The sequence below is a fragment of the Alosa sapidissima genome, chromosome 10 (assembly GCF_018492685.1).
Source record: "Alosa sapidissima isolate fAloSap1 chromosome 10, fAloSap1.pri, whole genome shotgun sequence".
Taxonomy (NCBI): Eukaryota; Metazoa; Chordata; class Actinopteri; order Clupeiformes; family Clupeidae; genus Alosa; species Alosa sapidissima.
The window spans coordinates 5105465-5119299 of NC_055966.1; the positions used below are offsets into that span (position 1 = coordinate 5105465).

Consider the following 13835-nt stretch of genomic DNA (forward strand, 5'->3'; position numbering starts at 1 on the left):
CAACCACCAATATTGTTTTAGGCCACAGGTTCTCCAACTTTTTTATGCCTTCCACAACCATACATTGATATAGCCTATAGGATCTAGATAGATAGATCCTGCTTTGAACACGGTTGTGTGTTGCATTTTGAGCACCATCAGCGTGAAAAGTTGGAAATGACTACTGAAAAGATTGGGGAAATTCTCGCATGTTGCGCATTCGTCAGCATAAGCTGTTCCTGTATTTCTAAAAAAAAAGTAGGCTACCTTGCGTTGCAGACAAATGGGTCCATAACACTGTGGACGTAAATTCCGATGTAAACAGCAAATAACTCAAGTCTTTATATTGTATTGTTGTATTATATTATATTGTATAGTCGTTATATCAGAACAAAAGGCTTTTGCGCAATAGCCGGAAGAATGCGCCTTTACTTTGGAGTTAGCGAGGTAGAAAACGAGAGGAATAGTGTTTAAAATGTCCATTTAAATTGTAGCGAATTTTACATTGCTGTGAATTTTAAATCAGAAAATGTGAGGAGGTTGCTAAAAGATTGCATCTACAATCGAAACTGTATAGGCCTACATGCAAATTGAATGTCCTTATGTCCGGTCTATGGATGTCTGCTTTAGTTGACAGCATGGTCACTAGATTTTAATTCATACCTGTCAACATTTAGCTTTCCAAAAACGGGAGATTTTTTCGGGGGGGTGTCAGTGTTTATACCGGATCTGTGTTTGCATATTTAATACGTTTCATTTCAGCCTACTTCCAAAAAAACTCCAAAGCTGCTTGCTGTCAGATTTGGTTCGGAGGGCACAAGTTCAGTGTATCAATCTCTTCCTCCCTTCTCCTCTCCTCTCCTCTCTTCCTGCCTTCTCCTCTCCTCTCATCTCCTCCCTTCTCCTTTCTTCTCCTCCCCTCTCTTCTCCTCTCATCTCCTCATCTCCTCCCTTGTTCTCTCACAATGTTGCTAACGTTAACCGCTTTCACACACACGATATAAAATACACGATGGTAAATAACATTCAATACCAAAACACTATTATTTACACGATTACTCCTGAAATAACTGCTATTAACTATATAAAAATCATTGTTTGGAGGAAAGGGTTCGCGTGCTGTCGCCGGTTGGAAATGATTCGGTGCTGGTTCGTGCTGCTTATATATTTTTCAGTGAGGCGCGGTGGTTTATGGGATGAGTAGTTCCTTCGCTCGGAAATGAAAATATGTACACAGTCTTGTGCCTTTGACTTTTTTTGGACTTTCTCTTCGTTTTTTCACTCGAAATGATATGTTGTATGCTTATTACGCCGTAGCTGATTAGCCTAAGACATGCTCTAAAACTCGTTAGATACGGATGTTTCCAAAACATCAATGGGAGAAATGAATGGGAAATTTACTTCCGGAAACTAAGCTCTCTCGGAGGAGGGGCGGGACTGTGATGCTCTATTGAAGAGGTCCCAGATGGATGTGAGTGAAGCTAGGCGGAGCTATAGCGGAACGAAATTCATCTGGCTAGGGTCAGGTTACCAATGAGATGCTAAATAATGAAAAAATGTATGTTGAAATTTAGTGGAGATGCAGTTAGCTAACCTGCATTGAAAACGAAGCTATATCAATGTTATATAGGATGGATAATGTTGTGAAGGATATTATCTCATGGCACAAATATTACTTATTGTCAAATTAGGCTATATCAATTATTGTTCAGTAATTTAGAGACTTGCTGTTTTAAGAAATCCAACACAGGAGACAGGGGATAGAAATCAGGCAGTTGAGAAGAAAGAGGAGAAGAGGGAAATGATAGGTGAAGGGCCCCCCCAAGTGAGAGTCAAGATGTGACACTCACTGTGTCAGAAGGTAGCCTACAACATCTGCAGCCTATGACCCTGCAATTTATGCAACATTTGCTACACTGATGAGGAGAAGCAGCTCATTCTTAATAACAGAAGGAGCAGGGTCCAGTATAAATATCCAAAGCCAATTTGGGAAAAGGCTCAGATATACAGGTGCATCTAAAAAATAATAATATTGTGGAAAAGTGTGTTGGTTCAAGTTATAAACAAAACATGTTATAATCTGAACAAATATATGTTGTTGGCAAAATTGGGCGGGGGGGGGGGGGGGGGGATCTCGGAAGAACCTCCTAGCATTTTGGGGTGCCAAAAATTTCTAGCAACGCCCCTGACCTCGGTATTTGAAAAATCCTGGCCACGGCCTTGTATATGTGTATGTGTATATGTATGTTTGCAACATTTATTTTGATAGTACCAAATACCCATCCAAATGCTATGGATCACACTACATACATCTGCCAGGGTTTAAATAAATCTTTATACAATAAACATATGATGTAAAATGAAAATAATCATGAAAGTGTGTGTGTGTGGTCATTATTAATCACGTCAATAGCCTGACGTAGTCATACTCAATTAGTCAGAATATGAGTCTGATACTGCTCCATTGGGACATAATTATGTTATGGGGCGTGTTTCAACCGATACAGGGGGGGAATGCCTCTGCACTCAATTGGATAGACCTAACCAATCAGAGCAACGAAATAGCTTACTGTGAGGTGTAGGAAGAAAACACACCATCCTTCTTCTCCACAAATGCCTTAACATTGTTTTCTGGTCTTTTGTAAAAGTTAGCGAAATCTAAGAGATACTTAGTAGGCGTAGGCTATTAGGAAAAAAACTGATATCCCCTCCGTTTTTAAAAATAATTCTGTTGAACACTGATATGCTACAAACATGTTAAACAGCTGGGAAAGGCTGTCGCAAATCCGAACAGGTCGAACAGGTGGTCAATCAGAGATTTTAAACGAACGAAGGAACAAGTGAAATCATGAGTTTTCCCACATCTCAACTTTGGCCAAAGTTTTCAGAAATAATCGTTTTCAGTGATAAAACCTCATTAAATAATATGCATTTTCCATATGGGGTCTTAAAAGCCATGTATCCTTCTAGCCACAGCGTTTTTGTTTCAAACATTGTGCAGTGCCAGAATGGAGCAATGCCACAATGGAGCAATGCCAGACCGAACTTCAGTTATAAATGACCATAGTCTACATCAAGTCAACGCACCTATTCCATTGTGGTCTGACCTAAGGATTTGAAAGAAAAAGTAAAATGTTGATGCTATAAGATTATTCACTGTCCTTTTCAGCGGGGAAAAGTTTTTAGCTCAATTGTTAGCACGCTCGACACTAGATCTGAGCTGCTGCTGTTCGCGGGTTCGAGTCTGAGCGTGTGCAGGGCTGAAGTGCGTAGGTTCAACACAATGCAGGTTACATATGTCTCAACATCCCTTTTTAAAGGCTCACAGGAGATCAAAGGGTTTCTTGCCGTCCCCATTTTGATATAATGGAAATTGTTGCTTTCACCATCACATTTCTGTCCCAACCGTGAGAGGCCAGTGGAGGAAGTGAGACGTGCGTCCAGGATGTTCCTGGGTCTGCGACTTTGTTCCAGGTGGTTGTCAGAGTCTGTAACAGATCTTGAAAACAGCTTGGAAAATAGCTTTCAGCTGTAACAAGTCATCCCAGTACTAATAAGCACAGGATCATTGAGTGGAGTTCAACATCTTCCAAAGAGAAAGTCAGCTGGATTCAGGCCTGTTTTGACATCTCATTTATAACTCCAAACACACAAACAAAACAGTATATGAACTCTGAAGCCTGTCACACCTCAGACCAGAATTCCTAGTCATAATGTAAACATTTCCTGTGATAGTGGTAACATTTCTAGGGATGATAGTAACAGTGTAGGCATCACATTAAGTTGTATAAATACCAAAACATTCTATATTCAGTAAGAAGTGTTCTTGAGAAGCACATTTTCAACATCTAAACATGTTACCATCAGGGATGTATAAATAAGAGGTGGGTGAACTATGAATTCTGTGATCTCGGTGAAGTGAACTGCGCCATGCGGTATCAATTTTTTTTAAAAAGGCATTCAAAACATGTTTGATGATGGTGGAGGTTTTTGTCCAATGTTTATAACAATACTAGTGGTATTAAATTGTTCCTAGAGTGTTGATGAGTATACATATTGTGAATGTGGATAATACAGTGTTTTTTGAATGTTGAAAGTTGCAATTGGTGAATAAACTCTTTTGAGAGGTGGATAAACTCTAATAAGAGGTGGATACACTCTATTTCTAAAATTTCAGAGGTGGATAAACTGTGTTTACTTGCGTTTAGCCTCCACTACATCCCTGGTTACCATCCCCCTTTCGGATCGGCAGCACAACCTTGTCTGCCGGAAAATCAATTAGTCTAGCATCCCTGCTGGAAAAAAAACAGCTAGAAACCAGCTTATGCTGGTAGCTGGTTTTAGCTGGTCTTTGCTGGTTTTCTTCCTGCTGGTCTTTGCTGGTGTAGCTGGTTAGGCCACAGCTGGATATGCTGGCGTGACCATCTGAGGAAGCTTGTCTTGCTGGTGTGACCAGCCTGTCGTGTGGGATACAGCTTGTGCAAGATGGTCATGCTGGTGACCAGCCTGTCAAGCTTGACATTGTTGGTGTAAGATGGTCATGCTGGTTTGCTAGAATGACCAACATAAGCTGGCATGGCCAGTTAAACCAGCAACACCAGCTAAAATGAGCAGCTTGAGGTGGTACGGCAAGCAAAACCAGCTGAATTATCCTTGTAAACTGGGTAAACCAGCTGAAAGTATGTTTTCCCAAGAGTTTTGCTGGTCTAGCAGGTCAACCATCATAGGTTGGTCAAACACGCTGGTCAACCAGCAAACAACCTTAAGCTGGTCAGGCTGTTTTTTTTTTTTCAGCAGGGATATTATAAGAAAGCAAAGAGTAAAAGGCTTGCAATCATTTAGTATGGAGAACGAAGGGTTAGGCAGGTAACCCAGGTTCTGTGAATGAAGGTCAACACACCACACTGCGTGGTTACTCGGGGACTGGCATGATGCCAGTTGGCAAAAAGAGAAAGTGCCGGCGTGCATGCACCTGTATATGTAGACTGAGGCTGCACGCACGTAGCGGGGAGTGGTTAATTTGCTATTCTGTCTCCTAACAGCTCACCCTCTCGGAGAGGATGATTCATACTGTGGCGTGATAACCGATATGAAATAGAACAAAGGTAACAAAACAAATAACAAAAGCACTCTGACATGGCACAAATTCATAAAAACAATATTCAAAACCTTATAAAAGCATTACTGGGGGGCAGCCGTGGCCTACTGGTTAGCGCTTCAGACTTGTAACCGGAGGGTTGCCGGTTCAAACCCCGACCAGTAGGAACGGCTGAAGTGCCCTTGAGCAAGGCACCTAACCCCTCACTGTTCCCCGAGTGCCGCTGTTGTAGCAGGCAGCTCACTGCGCTGGTGTGCTTCACCTCACTGTGTGCTGAGTGTGTTTCACTAATTCACGGATTGGGATAAATGCAGAGACCAAATTTCCCTCACGGGATCACGGGACTTAAAAAATCAAACTGCAGGACAATTGAGCTGCGGTGTGTGGTGCTTAGTCAGATGTGGTGTATATGGGACAGATGATCAGATGTGGTGTATATGGGACAGATGATCAGATGTGGTGTATATGGGACACATGGTCAGATGATTGGACTTCCAAATAAATCAAAACAATACTTTTGCCACAGACCATTAGTTCTAGTCTGCATAAAAAGTAGCTTACTTGTTTCCGACTGTTGAGTAGATAATGCTGAAATGTGAAATACCTTTCTGCACTTAACACTTAACTTTTTCAGTCACATTCAGAAGTTACACCACAAAGGAATAGGTAAATGTACAAGGATACAAGGAAGTTTATTGTTACTAGTTACTGGAAGTAAGAAATGCAGTGAAATTATGTCTGGTGTGAGCCTATTTGTGCATTTATGGGGTAAAAGAGAGAGAGTTTTATCTGTCTGCTCAGGCAGCATAGGATACAAGGACGTTTATTGTCACGTGCATATACTGGAAGTAAGAAATGCAGTGAAATTATGTCTGGTGTCAGCCTATTTGTGTGGGGGGGGGGGGGGGGGGTAAAAAGTGCAGTAGAAGAGGGGTTTAGTAAATTAAGTGGCAAGGGCTGCATAAGAAAGGTGGAGGAGGATTGGGATTGGGGGGGGGGGGGCACCAACAAGGAGCACCCAAGAGGTGGTGGGTGGGAATATTGAAATGTTTCGGCTTGTGACAAAAGCCTTGCCGATTTTGACCAGCTCACCTGAAGGCAGGATACATCCAGAAACCCTTATTTCACTCAAAACAGCATGGGTGTTTTTTTTTTTTTTAAGTTTGTATGCGTGTGGAAGCACCAGAGACACACAATAACACATCAAATCCCAGAAAAAGTGAGTATGGGCACTTTAAAGGTAAACTATGCAGTATTGGCAATTTCCTTACTGTTTTCTCGGTTGTTGCTTCTTTTTCACTGGCTCTGTCATGACGAAAGTCTGAGAAACTCCATCGCTACCTTTTTCTAGCCGGTGCCTGGCGTATATGTGTAATTGAATGCAGTAAAGCAATTTGTTACACTCATTATACTTCGTGACACTGAGGCCGTCGGCCTGCAGGCCCACAGTTGCAAGGGTGATTTTTTTTCCGCTCACAGGCGCTAGGGGGAAGCGAGACGGCCACCATTCAACCCGGAAAAAAAAAACTTGCATATTAAGCTAAAAAACCTGCATAGTGTGCCTTTAAATCACATTTTTTGCCCATTTTCTGCAATGGATTTTTTCATGGGTGAAGTCTATTGAAAGAAGGGGGTCTCTATTATCGAAATATGGTGTAATTTCCCATGCATAATTTTTTAAGCAATAGGGACCAATTTAGGTGCTGAAATTATGTTGAAATATGAATTACAGGCTATGGACTTTTAGATGGAATCTAAATGGAATCTCCCAACAGTTTTTGTTCATTCATAGAGCATAAGGGTGATAGGGTCTGGGAACTCACCATTCGCAGTGCTCAATCCGAGAGGAGGGATAAACGATTGTCTTTCAAATTCCCTCTGCACGCAATAGGATAGCTACAGCTCATGAGTCCCATGCGTTTTCCCACCAGCAGAGCTAGTTGGCTAGTTGATCAAACTTTTGCCAACTTAAAAAGCTTAACTCCTGTCGCGCTGTTCGCCAGCAGCAGCATCCATCTTCTTTGTTTTCAAGTAGCAGGGAATTCACATGGAACCGTCGCAACTCTCCCTAAGTCCGTCTACCAACTCCATAAACGATGTGATTGGCCTGATTGAAGTTTAATTTTTCCAGCTCGCAAGCCAACAGAGAGCTGCTAGACTACCCTGGCTGCAAATTACATTTGCTGCCGCTAGGGTGCATCTAGATTTCTAGGCTATAAGGGTGAGCCTTTAGAAAGGAACGTTCAGACCTAAGTCACTAATTTGGAATAGTCTTGTCTTAATTTCCATAATGTTGATGGTCTGCACCAGCCAGGAATCGAACTTTGGTCACAAGAATGGGAATCTTGTACTGTATGATACCACTACACTAATGGTGCCTGAGTAGGTTTTACAGAATACGCTTTTACGGACAATGTACAGTTTGCTTCTCCCAAGTGGTAGAGCAGAAAAGTTGTTTCCTAGTATATGAAGACAATCATACTTTTTTTCGATGCCTCTTCAGAGGGTAACAGTGAAAGGTGTGGTACATTTCTGTAGTTGGACTTGATACCACTACACTACTGGTGCCTGAATAGATATTACGGATTATGCTTTTATGAACAATCTATAGGGTACTTTTCCCAAGTGGTAGTGCCGAAAAGTTGTTTCATAGTATATGAAGACAACCCAATTTTTTTCAATGACTCTTCAGACGGTAACAGTGAAAGATGTGTTAGATTTCTGAAGACAGTTTATACTTGCTGTTACATTTACGGGTCGCAGCCCGATGGAGTCTACGAAGAGACACGGTTTTTGTTCATTCATAGAGCATGAGGGTGAGCCTTTAGCAATGAATTTTCAGACATAAGACAGTACTTTGGAATAGTCATGTCTTAATAATTTCCGTAACATGAAAAGTCTGCACCAGCCGGGAATCGAACCCGGGTCACAAGAATGGGAATCTTGTATGATACCACTACACTACTGGTGCATGACTAGTTTTACAGAATATGCTTTTACAAACAATCTATAGGCTGCTTTTGCCAAGGTGTAAAGCAGAAAAGCTGTTTAATAGTATATGAAGACAATCTTACTTTTTTCGATGCCTCTTCAGAGGGTAACAGTGAAACTGTGTGGAACTGTGTGGAACTATTTCCAAAACAGAAATCTAAACATTGGATAAAGTCATGTTCTAAGGATTGCTGCATTGGACATATTAGATACAAAGCTTTTTACAGGAGAAATCTTTACAGGAGAATCTTTTTTATCATTCCATTAATCTAACAATACGGTAAGCAGTCAGAAAAAATATTTTTGCCATGTTTTTAGGGATAAAATGTAATGAAAGGCTATGACGGATATACAGTGCCTATAGAAAATCATCATACCCCTTTGAAATAGTTACTTTATTTGTCATAGAGCCTGAAATGAAAACCCATTTAAAAATATATTTTTTCAGTTTTATTTACAAATTTAGCTGTACAACATCAACATAATGGAAAAAAGGTTCTGAAAGTTCTGAAAATTAATAAAAAAATTAAAAACTAGAATAACAGGGTTGGAAAAGTCATCAACCCCCTGATTTAATACTTCGTAGAGCTTCCTTTTGCTTTAATTACATCTATCAATCTGTTTGGATATGTCTCTATTAGGGATGTCCCGATCCTGCATGGGAAAATCCCGCTCCGGACTCCCGATCCAGTTTGTTTTCAAATCCGGACCGCGTTTTTCAGCACACCTAGCGACCTGTCCAGCATTCCACTTGTCTGTGCATGTCCCACTAAGAATTTAAAGTTATCGAGCAAACACTTCATGTCACAGTTGAATTAATATAGCCTAATGTTCACCGCGACCGCGAGTGTCCGCGAGACCCTCTTACATTATCAAGGCTCTTATGCATGTTGCTGCTGACAGCTTTGCCTGTCTAACGAATGTTATCTCCGCGATTTAAGATCGTTTGTGTAATTATAGGCACGGCCTATAATGGCACAATCTGCTAGCCTAACAAACGCATTTCATTTCAAAAAGCAACCTGGTCATTCGCCAACCATTGTGGATTATTCAAACTAACCTAATTAAGTTGGCTAGTTGTTCTTAAGAGTAAAACCCTTTTCAACATGAGTATAACAACAAAATAAGTGAATATCTTTAATCTTTAATACATGCTTGGATCGGCCGGTATCGGTATCGGCCGATGCTAAAAGCTATATCGGTATCGGATCAGAAGTGCAAAAAGCTGGATCGGGACATCCCTAGTCTCTATTAGCTTTGCACACCTAGATTTGGGAATATTTGCCCATTCTTCCTTGCAGAATTGTTCAAGTTCAGTCAAATTCTTCGGGGAACAGCGACGGACTGCTCTCTTCAAGTCCATCCACAGATTTTCTATAGGATTTAAGTCAGGGCTCTGACTTGTCCACTCAAGGACATTCACCTTCCTATTCTTAAGCCACTGCTTTGTTCTTTTGGCAGTATGTTTAGGATCATTGTTGTGTTGGAAAGTGAATGACCTGCCCATCCTCAGCTGTCTAGCAGAGGGACGCAAATTTTCCTCAAGAATTTGGGTGTACATGGCAGCATCCATTGTCCCTTCTATCCTGACCAATTGCCCAGTCCCCGCTGAAGAGAAACATCCCCACAACATAATGTTGCCCCCACCATGCTTCATAGTAGGTATGGTGTGTTTTGGGTGGTGTGCTGTGTTTGGTTTTCGCCAAACATAGCGCTTGGAGTTCAGTCCAAAAAGTTCAATCGTAGTCTCGTCTGCACTATGCAAAAACACATCTGGAATATTCTGCTACCATGTGGAAAAGGTTTTATGGTCAGATGACACTAAGATATAGTATATTCCTGCCATATTGAAAGGACGCTGAGGTGAAATTTACATTACCTAAATATGAACATAGTATACATACACACAGACAAATACAAACACACACACACACACACACACACACAATCTCTCTGTCTCTGTGTGTTTGTGTGAGTGTGAGTGTGTGTGTGGAGTCTATCTGTGTACTGTATGTGTGACTGTGTATTGTTGTATCAGTCTTTGGACCCATAATAACACTAATATTACCTGGCTAGATCTTCACATAGCTGAGCTGGATTTGGAGGGTAGAACTTCACACTGAAAGCAAACTGGGCATGTATACCTACACACACATAGACACAAACACAAGGACAGAAATGAGTTTGGAGAAAAGACAGGGTGGCCAATGACAGGCGTGTTTATGTGTCTTTCACACAACGAAATACCATCAAAATGAAATAGAGGATCATACCAGGCCTGTCCATTAAAAACATACCTCAAAACTGATTAAAATTGTTGCTTAAATAATCACTTTCCTAAGCATCTGTGTTCTTGATCATGGATCATGTTTTTTTTTGTTTTTATAGTTGAGAGGTATGAGCATGAATCGTGAGGTTTTTAACATTGATCTTTTCAAGCAAACTTAAGCAAAGCAAATAAATATCTGAGACCTAATACGTGTCATTAATAGCTTGCTCTGTCTTTCATTCTGACACTGAAGATAAAGAATATGTGTGGTTTGGCGGGTTTGTTTGCTGCCTGATTCTATTTCAACCTTTAAAACTAAATAAACAAATACATTTACAAGCAAAGAAGAATAAACATCTCTTTGATACATATTTGGACACAATTTACATCCACATGGACCTACACAAGCTTTCAGATCCAGACCTAGCCAATGACCCACCTCGCAACCACTTTCTCTAGTCAAGTCTCTCCTCTGGTTAAGAATACAGTATAGCCATAACACTGACTATCATCAACACAACCATGTTGACAAACGTGATTCTATTTCTTTCTTTATATGTGTATTAGCCGCATTGTGTATACTGTAAGCCGCAGGACAGTGTTTTATGCAAGTTAAAAGAACAAAAACATAATAATACCATATTAACTGCCCCCGAGTATTAACCTCAAAGCTGAAGAAATTTTGCAAAATCAATGTATAAACCGCGGCTAATAGTTAGGATATGACAGTACCTCAGTCTAAAACATGTCCCTTTAAATACTTGCCCAATAGTTCAATGGATGACCAACTATAGGTACATATAACATAGCACAGAAGATAAACTGGCTAAATAGAATAGAAGTATAATAATATAATTCACCTGAGTGGGAGACTGGAGCGCTGCTACTCTGCATCTGCTCTGTAATCCCATGGAGTGTGTGGGTGTAGATGCATATGTCCGAAGTGCGCATGAATCTGAAGGGAGGGGACAGACCTCACTGTTACAGACGTCAACTTGCTCACACACACATGAACGTCATGCACACACACGTGATGGCTCCACACACACACACTCACGCACAAACCTAATAAAAGGAACACTGAACTGTCTTGGAGCATAAACTTTAAGGATTTTCTGAAATGCAAAGGACCATAAAGTGTACATAATGCCAGTATTTTGCATGTCACGGGAATCTCAAGGGCAGCCCTTATTTCTTATCATATTTCACAGGAGAAAAACACCCTGCCTGACAGTGGCGTGCACAGACTTTTTAGCGCACGTGGAACACTTAATTATAAAAAAAATTACACGCACATGTTGAATGAAATTTGACTTGTGCTGCAATTAGTAAATCAATATACAATTAAGACAATAAAGAGACCAAAATGTGTTAGTTTATGTTGCCTAACAAAACCTATACAACAGAAAACGTTCGTCTTAACACATAGATTTGCAATTGCAAACTCTACCGAAATTATTTGTAGCCTAGGCCTATGTGGTCGTCCTCACGTTATCTGTCATTGACTTGGGCTACAGCGTAAAACTTTATCAGGTGACCAGTCGGCTAAAAATGCTTAGTTGTTTGATGCTGTATGAGACATTTTACTGCACAACAAAATGATTACACGTTGGGCTTAGAGGGCAAACTGTACGATTTTACTTGATCTGTAAGACAAAGAGACCAAACAGTACGAGAAGGAGTTATAGTGGGCTACTGACTGTTGTCATTACATGAATGCAGATGCAGATGGTCATTTTAAGGTAATGGGGAACTTCCCGTTTCTTCTGTCACAAATGAATGTGTTAATACATGTTGCCTAACAAAACATATACAACAGAAAACGTTCTTCTTAACACATACATTTGTAAAATCTACCGAAATTATTTGTATGTGGTCGTCACGTTATCTGTCATTGATTTGGGCTACAGCGTAAAACTTTATCTAGCTTCATCTAACTAGTTTATCAGGTGACCAGTCGGCAAAAATGCTTGTTTGTTGCTGAATGAGACATTTTACTGCACAACAAAATGATTACATGTTGGGCTTACAGGGCAAACGGTAAGATTTTGCTTGATCTGTATGTTACCTGGCTGATGGAGCACGGGAGAAGCAGCCTGCTATCTGAGAAGCCAACCATGTCTGCTATCTGAAGACGCTTACTGAACTGCTATGGTGCTGCGCATCTGGCGTGCCCTGCGCGCGACCGCGCGAGTTCACGTGACAAAGGAAGAGAGAGAGGCTGGTCGGGTGTGTGCAAGGAGGTGGCTCATTTCGGGGCATTGTTTCAGTCGTTTTTAATGGCTCAGGTTTTCAAAAGATAATTTCAAAACCGACCTCAGTAAAATCTTAATAATATTAATAATTTAAAAAAAAAAAGTTTCAAAAGGGCATTTTCGTTGATAAAGGGCAAACTTCCTAGTGCTTTAGCACCACCTAGTGTCTATGTATGCACGCCTACACACATATTGCACACTGCCCTCTCCCCACATACACAGCACACTATCCCATCTCCCCTGTCATCCCCCCAACACCAAGAACCCTGGCAATTGGGTTAGCCCCTTGAGCCGTGGATCTGCCCAAGGTTTCTTTCTTGGTAAGGGAGTTTTTCCTTGCCCCTGTTGCTCTTGGGTGCTCCTTGTTGGTGCCCCCCCCCCAATCCCAATCCTCCCCCACCTTTCTTATGCAGCCCTTGCCACTTAATCTACTAAACCCCTCTTCTACTGCACTTTTTACCCCCCCCCCCCCCCCCCCCCACACAAATAGGCTGACACCAGACATAATTTCACTGCATTTCTTACTTCCAGTATATGCACGTGACAATAAACGTCCTTGTATCCTATGCTGCCTGAGCAGACAGATAAAACTCTCTCTCTTTTACCCACCCACTGACCAGTGCAGTCCTAGTGGTTTCTCAGGGGAAAACAAGATGTGCCCTCTTATCTGCTCCTGTATCAGCTGATGGAACAAGGGGCTAAAAGCTCTCTGAGCATACAGTGCAACAGGAATACTTTTACCTTGATACCAGCCTTAAAATCTATTTCACAGAAAATGTCTGTGAAGAGAATACATTTGATTATGCTAAACTTGTCTGAAAAAGTAAACACTAAAAATGATTTCTGTTTTTCAGTTTAAATCGGAAATAATATCAACCACCACACAGAAATAGCTGTGCATCAGCAAAACACAATATACTGTATAATCTCAATCAAAACTATCACATTTTACATGCATGGATCTTACTGTGAAATAAACTTATTGTCATTCCACCAGAGGGAGCAAGAGACTTTTGATTGGCTGACTGAAACATGAACACATCAGAGACAAATGAGTAGCAGGCCTGTGGTGGTGCACTGACACTGAGCTTTTGTTGTAGCATTATGTCATCAGTCATCTGACTGCAAAAGATGTATCACCTAATGTAATAGGCGGGTGAGCAGAGCCAAACCGCCCTATACGCACACTACTCATATAGGGCCCCTGCAAATGAATAAGGCCCCTTCCCTCAACCTTGCATCA

The 13835-nt window shown here is 41.1% G+C and overlaps 1 non-coding gene across 1 annotated transcript; it reads right to left on the reverse strand.

The window, feature by feature from the left end:
- Window positions 1–7977: 7977 nt before the first annotated feature.
- Window positions 7978–8048, reverse strand: trnag-ccc. The gene has a single exon. It is a non-coding gene; the product is annotated as a tRNA-Gly (tRNA).
- Between the last annotated feature and the right edge of the window lie 5787 nt (window positions 8049–13835).